A 10,841-nucleotide genomic window follows, 5' to 3' on the forward strand; every position below is an offset into this window, starting at 1 on the left:
CAGGAATGTGCCCCCTGCTGCTACACCTTGGCACTGCCCTGAGGGCTCTTCCCCACCCTCCCACTCCCTTAAGCCAAGCCAGGGGAGGGGAGGGATGCCCGGTGCAGAGCTGTAAAATCGTGAACTTGACACACTCCTACCTAAGGTCGATGATCGGCTTTCCAAGCAGCTGCCCAGCTCTGACCTCCAGCATCGCCCGGGAGAGTCTGAGAGCTAGCCCAGGACCCGCGGGCACATAGCATCTACTCCTCCGAGTCTGGTCTGGGAAGGGGAATCAGGGTCTTGTGGCTTGTGTGGAAGTACTAGGACTTTTCCCAGGATGGGCTATGTGTTCTGGCCGTGCCTGGAGTTGCCAGGTGCAAGCCTCCCAGCCCTTGGTCCACAGGAGAGACCCGTGAAGGGAGAGAAAACCAGGCTGAGGAGCAAAGCTCTTCTCAAATTTCAGACGACTTGCTAAGGAGGTTTGAGGCTCCCAGGGGCTGAATGCTTTGCATATAGACAGCTTGCAAATGAGCAGTCTGTTTGACTAGACTGGAGCGCTACTGTTCTGGTTTAAAAAAAAAATGTGCCAACGCATTTCTAATTTTCACATTGTTTTTACATAAATTTGCACATTAGGCTCTGGAGGCCTGCTATTCAAGTTTGGGAGTGATTCACAATTAATTAATACCCTTAACTCAGCTGCATTCAAATTCAGGCAGCAGACCAGGATGAAGAAGAAAGATCTAAATATGAAAAAAAAAAAAATCATCTGCTTTAATCACGAAACAGAATCGGGGAAGAGACGCACACCTGAGTGAGCCGTCGGGAGGCTGGGGCTCGATTTCTGACGTCATCTTCCTCAGTCTTTCCTGCTCAGCTTCTTCATGCCCGGGGCTCAGATAACGAGGCCTCCTTCAAGAAGACAGCAGCCGGTTTCTGTTCCTGGCCTCCTGATGGAGAAATGGAGGCTCATGTGTTGAATGGCTCAGCCTTTCTTTCCTCTGGTTCCGGTAGAGATACATGGTTTTGGAGAAGTGAGAGTTTAATAGCTTTCCAAGGGGTTTGCAGGCTTCCCAGGTGGCGCTAGTGGCAAAGAACCTGCCGGCCACTGCAGGTCCCTGGGTTGGGAAGATCCCCTGGAGGAGGGCATGGCAACCCACTCCAGTATTCTTGCCTGGAGAATCCCATGGACAGAAGAGCCTGGCAGACTACAGTCCAAACGGTCACTGAGACACGACTGAAGTAACTTAGTGCACACACACACGTACACACATTGCAAGGTGTTTGCTCTGAAGTTCACATGATGAGAAGTGAGCTTTCTGTTTCTGGTTGTGCTCCATCAGGAATGGCTCTTTTCAGAGCAACAGTCTTAGGGACTTGAGAGAGTCTGCACAGTTCTCTCTGAAACATCTTCCCTCTCTCCTTTCTCCCGTCCTTTCTTGTGGATTGAGCTTTTATGGAACCTGAAAATCCCACAATTAGAATTATTCTATGGAGTCTCCAAGGACCCTCTTTGAGACAAAAATACCCTGGGGAGAATAGCCCCAGGAACAACTAAGCTGTCCATGCATCTGAGAGGCAGTAAAGGAAAAAGAGCCAAGTATTGGTAAGAGGAAGGTATTTAGTATGAAGGGTTTAGAACTTAGTGAATGTGAAAGGCACTGGACTTGGACTCGGAAGATCTGAATTCTGCGTCTTCTTCTGTTGAAGACACCGGGCCAACTGTTCAGGCTTTTGAATGTGAAGCCATATTAAAAGTCTGAAGGATGGTGTAACCACTTACAAGAATGATTCAAGCTAAACATACATGTGGCCTATGACCCAGTCATTCAAGTCCGGGGTAAAGACCTAACAAATCCATCAACTGAGTTCCTTGAAAGATTTGAACTAGAAAGTCCTTGGTAGCACCATTCATAATAGATCCAACCTGGACACTATCCAAAGGTCCACCAGGGGGTGGAATGGGTACATTAATCGTGGTCTAGCCACACAATGTAACTGTGTGCATTAATTAGGATGAATGATCTGCCACAACAAGGTTAATGTTGAGTAAAAGAGGCCAGACACGAAACAGCACATACAAAAACAAGCAACACGGATCTATGGGGTTAGAGGTCGAGACAGTATTACCCTTGGATGTGGGAGAAAGGAGACTGAAGGCATGAGAGGCTTGCTATTCTTTAGCATAAAGTTAGAAGTAGCAAGACTTCTAGATGAACTTATTCACGAAGCAGAAATAGAGACACAGACAGATGTAGAGAACAAATATATGAATACCAAGGGGGAAAGCAGGGGAGGGATGGAATGAACTGTGAGACTGGGATGGACACGTATACACTCCTGATTCTCTGGATAAAATAGGTAACTAGTGAGAACCTAGTGTAGAACCCTGGGAACTACACTCAGTGCCCTGTGGTGACCTAAATGGAAGGGAAATCCAAGAAGAGGGGATATATGTACACGTATAGCTGATTCATCTTGCTGTACAGCAGAAACTAACATGACATTGTAAAGCAACTGTACTCCAATAAAAGTTGATTAAAAATAAGAACACTTATGTGATTGCAGGAAGAGACTGCGGGGGTGGGGGGAGGGGGGATATATGTCCTGAACATAAGGCCAGACCTGAGATGATTTCGTGGGAGAATAAAGTAGGGGGTAGAAATAGGGTATTTGAGGAGCATCGGGATGTAGGGAGGTAGGGAGATGGATATTTCACCTTCACCTTTTAACAAGGGTTGGTTTGGTTTACCATCCTATGGTTGCTAACTAACTACAGCTTAGTCATTTTGTGGCAATCAGTTAAACATTCTCTATATGTCTAAAAACATTGATCTCTGTGAGTCTTTAATAAAATACTCTTGGGTTAATCAACTCTAGATAAACCTCCGAGCAAACCCTTTTCTACAGAGAGGCAATGCTTGGGTCCTTTTTGCTTCCTCAGTGACTCATAATATTTTTTGAATTTAATTTTATTGAAGTAGAGTTGATTTACAATGTTGTGTTAGCTTCAGATATACAATATACACTTCCTGTGAATCATATATTCTTTTCTCATGTTCTTTTCCCTTATAAGTTTTTACAAGATATTGAGTATAGTTCACTGTGCTATAGAGCAAGGCCTTGTTGGTTATCTAGTTTATACATGGTGGTGTGTATCTGCTAATCCCAAACTCCTAATTTATCCCTCCCCACCCTTTTTCCCCTTTGGGAACCATGAGTTTGTTTTCCGGGTCATGTTGTCGCTTATTAGGATGATGACCATCACTATTTCTTGGGTATGCCCTTTAGTTTTGTGGTTCAAGACCATTTGTATACAAACACAACTAATCACAAATCAGTTGCAACTCACTGATTTCAAAGTGGGACTAAATTTGAAAATGGGCACTCTCTTTAAAAAAAAATCGAATTTGTGTTCTAACGTGAGTGAGCCAGATTCTCTTTGGATCTTCAAGCGTGTACTCGTATCATCAAGAGCTGGCTGAGACACAGATGCATCATCTCAGCTCCTCAATCATTTATTCTCTATAAATTTTTACACCCTCAATAGATTACAGTTTGGCTTCTTAGAGAGGGTCACCAGGGACTTAAATTATTTGTGTCGTATGTCAAGTTTGGAAGAGTAAGACTGTGACATTGTTAACAGAGAGAGACAGTCTATCTCCTTGTGAGGAAGGTATTATCACCTCCAATTTACAGATGCAGTGACTGAGGCTCGGAGGAATTAAACCGTTTCACATACGCAGGTGTGCAAGCCCTGGGATACCAGCTCCTTTTTAAAAAAAACAAGGTTCCCTCGGAGCCTCAGGTAGGTGTGGGCATCAGGTCTGTTGGATCAGACAGACACCAAGGGACTCATTTCACACTGTATCTCCAGCTTCCCACTGGCAGTGAGAAGCCAGGCTGTGTACACCTTTATGCTTATTCAGGGTGTAGACCTCTGCCCCCTGCCCCCCAAGCCTGTACACACACAGACCACTTTCCTGGCAAGATCTCCAGGCTTGGTGGCCAAGGAAATACCTGCGACTTTGATAGCTCTATGCCAGAAAACCTACTCCCATCGGACTCAAGGTGCACTGTGCTTTAAGCTCAATAACACCTCTGCTATTGACCCTGACCTGGCTCACTTAACCAGGAAGTGTCTCAGAAACTCAGCTCCTCCCACCTTACATCTGAAGTTTTATTCCTAGAGCCAGAATCTCAGCCAGATCACCCACGTGTTAATACCAACTCTTCCCTCGTCCTGACGGCTTCTCAAGCCCCTTCAAGAGGCTTCGTCCCTTCGCCTAGGATGGCCATACCTCCTGCGGCATCTTCTTGCCTCACCACCGCCCCTCTCCCATCGGCAGCGTAATATCACCTGAGCTACTGCCTACCTCCAGCTATCCGTCCTTTCCCTGCCATCGTTTGGTCCCCACAAAGCAATCTTTACGACCGAACAGCTAAAACTAAACTCATCGGATTATGCCAGTCTCTGCTCAACTTCTCCATAAAGGTTCCCGTTACACACAGAATAAAACCTGAACTATTGTGTTCCAAAGGGTTCTGCAGAGCCGGGTCCCGTCTTTTCAATCTGAACCTCTGCTCTGGTCTTGCTTCAGCCACTCTGGTCTTCTTGATGTTCCTGAAGACATGAGGGCCTCATGTCTCCCTCGGGATTTTGGGCTCACTGTTGCTTTGCCCAGAACAGTTTCCATTTGCTTTCAGGACTGTTCATTCCCTCACTTCATTTAAGTCTTCTTCACATGGCATTCTTTAGAGAAGCCTCTTCTGATGACCTTGTTTAAAAAATACTCTGTCCACATTTAATCCCAATACTCTGCTTGTCCTTTTTTTTTTTTTTTTTTAGGTATTGAAACTCTATTTATTTACCTACTTCTTTGTTTCTGGCTGCAATGGGTCTTTGCTGTGTCTCTCTAGTTGTGGAGTGTGAGCTCCAGCGTGTGTAGGCTCAGTAGCTACAGCACATGGGCCCAGCTGCTCCATAGCACGTGGGATCTTAGCTCACAGCTCCATGAACAGGGTTTAACTTCCCTGTATTGGAAGGCGGGTTCTTAGCCACTGGACTGCCAGGGAAGTTCCCTGCTTGTTCTTTAAAGCCCTTACTGCTGGTGGAAATCCACTGCTTGTTTACTTGGTCACTTTTTTAATTGCCAGTTTCCACCCATCTTAGTTTGTTCCTGCTGCCATAGCAAAGTACCACAAACTGGTACTCAGAGTTCTAGAGGGTAGAAGTCCAAGGTCAAGCTGTTTGGCAGGACTGGTTCCTCCTGAGGGAGATTGTTCCATGGCTTATCCTGACTTCCGGGGGCTAGATGGTGGTCTTTGGTGGTCGTTGGCTTATAGCAGCATCACCTCAGTATCTTCCTTTATCTTCATAAGGTGTTATCTCTTGTGCAAGTTTATCTCTATGTCCAAATTTCCTCTTTGTAGGAGCACACAATTATATTAGACTATTCCTTAAAAAAACTAAAATAGAGCTACCATATGATCCAGCAATCCCCCTCTTGGGCCTGTGTCTGGAGAAAAACCATAATTTGAAAAGATACATGCGTCCCAGTGTTCACTGCAGCACTGTGTATGATAGCCAAGACATGGAAGCAACCTAAATGTCCACAAGAATGGATAAAGAAGATACGGTACTTATACACAATGGAGTATCAGTGATAGAAAAGGTTGGAATAATGCTATTTGCAGTCACATGGATGGAACTAAAGTTTACCAAACTAAGTAGATAAGTCAGACAGAGAAAGACAAATATTGTACGATATTATGTATATGTGGAGTCTAAAAACATGGTACAAATGAAGCTATTGACAAAGCAGAAATAGAGTCACAGATGTAGAAAACAAACATGGTTACAAACAGAGGTTAAGCAGGGGGTAAATTGGAAGATTGGGGTTGACATATACACACTGCTGCTGCTGCTGCTGCTGCTGCTGCTAAGTCGCTTCAGTCGTGTCCGACTCTGTGCGACCTCATAGACGGCAGCCCACCAGGCTCCCCCGTCCCTGGGATTCTCCAGGCAAGAACACTGGAGAGGGTATATACACACTACTATACATATAAAATAGGTAACTAATAAGGACCTACTACTGTATAGCACAGGTAACTCAACTCAGCACTCTGTAATGACCTATATGGGAATAGAATCTAAAAAAGCGCGAATATACGTGTAACAGATTCACTTTGCTGAGCACCTGAAACTAACAGGACATTGTAGATCAGCTACACTCTGATACAAATTAACTAAAAACCCTTGGAATGAGACCTGAAACTTTTTTTTATTAGACTAGGGTCCACTCGAATGACCTCATCTTAAATTGATCATCTGTAAAATCTGTATGTCCAAATAAAGGCACATCCTGAGGTACTGGGGATTAGGACTTCAATATATAAATTTTTGGAGGGACACAATTTAATCCATAGCTCCAACTCCTATGAATTCCTTCTGGAGCATGGCTTTCTCTTACTCATTACTCTATATTTTGCGTCAGAGTTGAGTCAGGAGAGAAGTCCTTGCTAACCAAGTGGCTAAGAACGTTCTCTTCTTGCAGACGTTCAACTGGACCTTTGCTTCGTGCTCTGTATCAGGCTGTGAAAACCCCAGTCATGGGGGTTTCCGTGATCGATGTCCATAGGCAAGATTCCTCCGTCTTGATCATATAAATCATCCATCCTCACCTTTCCTCCCTGCCTCGCCTATCAGTGTTGCTACATGAGTGGCATTTACTGTTCTTGCTCAGCAAATCTCCCCCACCTCCCTTCTTGATCCCAGATTTATCACCAGTCCCAGCCTCGTGTGTCCTTGAGCATGGTTTCACTTTGACTTCTAATAGCTCCCTGCAACTGCCTGGATTCCCATCGTCTGTCCTGGTCTTGAAGAGGGGCTTCCCTGGTGGTTCAGAGGGTAACTGGTCCTGTCCACCACAGCCAGACCCCTCATCCATGAGGGATGCCCTAGATGTGGCTTTGTGGCTGGCGGGACCAGCCACAGAGGGGGTCAAGCGCCTGGTCGTTACATGCCAATTATATGTCAATCAGGTCAGGAACTTCATGTGCAATGGTACTTTGAGAAACAAAGTTCAAGGTACCAACCTTTCTAATAAAACATACACCTTCCAAAACTGGAACAGTGACATCCTGGCAACAGACCAAGTGGCAGGGTCAGCCAATTAAGCAGATGATGTAACCCTAGAAGGGGTTCCCGGGTGACTCAGTGGTAAAGAATCCGCCTGCCAGGCAGGAAACCTGGGTTCAGTCCCTGGGTCGGGAAGATCCCCTGGAGGAGGAAATGGCAACCCACTCCAGTATTCTTGCCTGGAGAATCCTGTGGACAGAGGAGCCTGCTACAGACCATGGGGTCGCAAAAGAGTTGGACATGAGTGAGCGACCAAGCGCACTGGAACACACACTTTGATTGCGTCTTGTTTCTCAGAGGTTCGCCCTTGGTTTCCCTTCCGAGCGGTCTACCTACCTCCTCTCTTGACCGTCTTCATGTACTCTAGCTCCTGTCAAACTTCTATATCGAGGGGGAAAAAGACAAAAAACCCGGACAGACAGAAATCTTTCCTTGTTTTCTTTTGTCCTTGGAGACATGTTAGAAATTTTGGATACTTGACTAAATACAAAGAGAGGAGAAAACAAAATTAACAAAATACAGGAAAGCCTAGATGTAGGCCAATTGCCCAGACTTTTACGACTTCAAGAAGGGTGTCTAGGCTGGGGAGAGGCAGTGACTGAGGTTAAGGACAAACGGTCAGATATTTGAGTGATGAATGAAGGAATGTGGACTACTTCCTGCACAGGGTTTTTGATCACAGCGATGGGATTGAGGAGCCGAGATGGCTCTGACACTAATTAAAGTTATAAACAAGGAACGCTTGGTAACTAGGTGCCTTGTTAAGTCAGAAAGAGTCAAAGAGAGATTTAAATTTCAAGTTGCAATTTGATAAGCAGGCCTCATCCTCAATGAAGCACAAGAAAACAAGCTTGGGGTAAATAGGATGAGGGTAGTCAATTTCTGTTTTGAGTACATGTTGAATATGAGCTGCTTTGGGGACATTTGGGTAGAGATACTTCATTAGGCAGTAATTTATCTTTTAAATTTAACTTTGTAATTTTTACCACTGATAAATATTTATTATAAATTAATGCAATTAATGCAAACAGGTTCAAAGAAGAAAGTACGAAAAATGTTCAAATACTAGCCTCCAGAAATAACCTTTGTTAATATTAAGTGAGTGTCAGGTCAGATATGTCCCTATGCAGATACGCTGAGGGAAGGATGATGTCTTTCTGCTGGCATAGAGAGAGATAAGCTTATAAAAATGAGATCATGTACGCACATCCTTGTAAAAATAATATGAATTAAAAATATTTCATATGAGTTTATCAGAAAAATAGAAAATGAAGGATTTCAGATAAGTACTGAGATAATCTTATGGAAAGCATGGGCTTTCCCAGTGGCTCAGAGATAAAGACTCCGCCTGCAAGGCAGGAGCCACAGGAGACCTAGGTTCAACCCCTGGGTGGGGAAGGTCCCCGGGAAGGAGGGCATGGCAACTCACTCTGGTATTTTTGCCTGGAGAATCCCCATGGACAGAGGAGCCTGGCAGGCAACAGTCCATAGGGTCGCAAAGAGTCAGATATGACTGAAGTGAGTTAACACACACACACACACACACACACACATGCACGCACACACACATTATGGAAATCATAAGATGTTGTCGACTGCATTTAAAAATGTATAATGAATTTTATGCAATTTTGACTCCCTAGCATAAAAGATGGCAAAAATTAGCATTTTCACATTGCATCTCTGCCTTCCAACTTCCAACTGTATTAATTAATATATATTTGAGTACCTACTATGAGCCAGAAACTGTTCTAGGTGTTTGGGATACACCCGGGGGATAAAATGGGCAGATTCTTGTCTTTGTGGAGCTTGTAGTGTGGTCAGAGGGAGATGGAAGATAAATAACAAAAGTAAACATGATGATAATTTAATAAATATAAATAGAAAAACAAACGGTAAGGAGAAGGAGTGCCAGATATGGTGTTGAGAGAAGGTTATACTCACAATTCATTTTGAAGGCAAGATCCTAGGTGAAATCCCTCAGCGCTGCCTGGCAGTTATAGGACCAGAGAGGAGGCCAGCGGGGCTGGACTGGAGTGAGGAAAGAGAAGAGGAACGGAAGAGGACAGACGTTTACAAAATGGAAAGGCTGACCAAGCAGAGCTTTGCAAGCCATAGTGAAGACGTTAGATTGTGCATCAGTTGGGAACCAGGATGAGTCATAATATTCTTTTTCTCATTTCACTCATTATAATGTTTACATCTTGCTTATAACTATGTTTCACGGATTTCATATATATGAACAGATGACTTCTTTATCTATTCATCCACTGAAGGGGTAATACATGGATATTATATGTTGACATTCTTAGCTTTGGGTTACATATCCAACCTATTTATTTCCAGATTTCTTGTTTCTTTTTCTTTTTGAGGAAGCGTGGTGGACTTCACTATTTTTTTGAGACAGAATGTCACATTTTGAAGTCTTCTCTAGACATTATTTTTTTCATTGGAGTATGGGTCACATTTTCCTGTTTCTTCACGTGCCTAGGTTTTATCCTCTCAAGTGTGTATTGGGTATTGTGCATTATTTGTTGCAGAGAACTTAATTATAGAACCTTCCTCTGAGGAGTGTTGCTTATTGATCCGGTGGACAGGTAAATTACTGGCTTACTACACTGAACTTGTATCGGCTTTTCATTTTATGAGTGAGACTGTTGATTTTGTACTTAGCCTAGTCTGATGGCTAGACAGCTTAGTCTTGACACATATATTTTATTTTTGAGGCATGGCCCTTCTTTGATTTTTATGGGAAGCCCAAAGTGTTTACAAATCGCCTCGAATTTGTTGGAACGCAAATCGAAAGTTGTTTCTTCAGTGGTGGACAAAAAGTTGAAACCTACACCCAGTTCTTTCAGCCTCTCAGCTCTGGCTTTGTTGTTTGCTCCTTAAAATCTCCCCTGTACCTCAGCTGTTCAGAAGTCAGCCAAGGATTTAGGGAAGAACATGTGCAGACTGGGGGAGATCTGCCTATGTCTTCCTTGGGATTTTCCCTTAGTTTTTAGATCCTCTGGCAATTCCAAATTCTTTTTCTCAGACATCTCAAGCTTGTGTGGCTTTCTGCTCTAATTCTCCCACACAGCACTGTATGGACTGACGGCTGCCTTCAGAGAAAAGCTTTGTCATCACAGATCTCATCCAGGTGGTTCATTTTTGTATCAAAAATCAAATATCTTTTGGGTTTCTTCCTGTCTTTGGTGACTACTTATTACTTTCAAATAGTTCTTTTTAATATTTTTGCCAAAATTTATTATTGATATCTGTAGGATATCACCACAAAACATCAATCACTGTGAAACATTCTGGCAATACCAGAAACTGTAGTCTGTGATTTCATTTATTTAATGTGCAAGTAAGAAACAAAGCCATACTATGGCCTTTAGGGAGGCACGTTTTAGGGTGTAATTTTTTTCTAATTTTCATTTAAATTTCTTCTCTGATCCAAGGTTTACTTAGGAGTATATATTAATATTTGCCAAATATATAGATTCTCCTAATTATCTTTTTTGGGGCATTCCTCGTGGCTCAGTGGTAAAGGATCCTCCTGCCAATACAGGAGACACAGGTTCAGTCTCTGGGTCAGAAAGATTCCCTGGAGAAGGAAATGGTAACTCACTCCAGTCTTCTTGCCTGAGAAATCCCATGGACAGAGGAGCCTAGTGGGCTATCGTCCACGGGGTCACAAAAGAGCTGGACATGACTGAGCGACTATACAATG

The sequence above is a fragment of the Budorcas taxicolor genome, chromosome 12, assembly GCF_023091745.1.
Source record: "Budorcas taxicolor isolate Tak-1 chromosome 12, Takin1.1, whole genome shotgun sequence".
Taxonomy (NCBI): Eukaryota; Metazoa; Chordata; class Mammalia; order Artiodactyla; family Bovidae; genus Budorcas; species Budorcas taxicolor.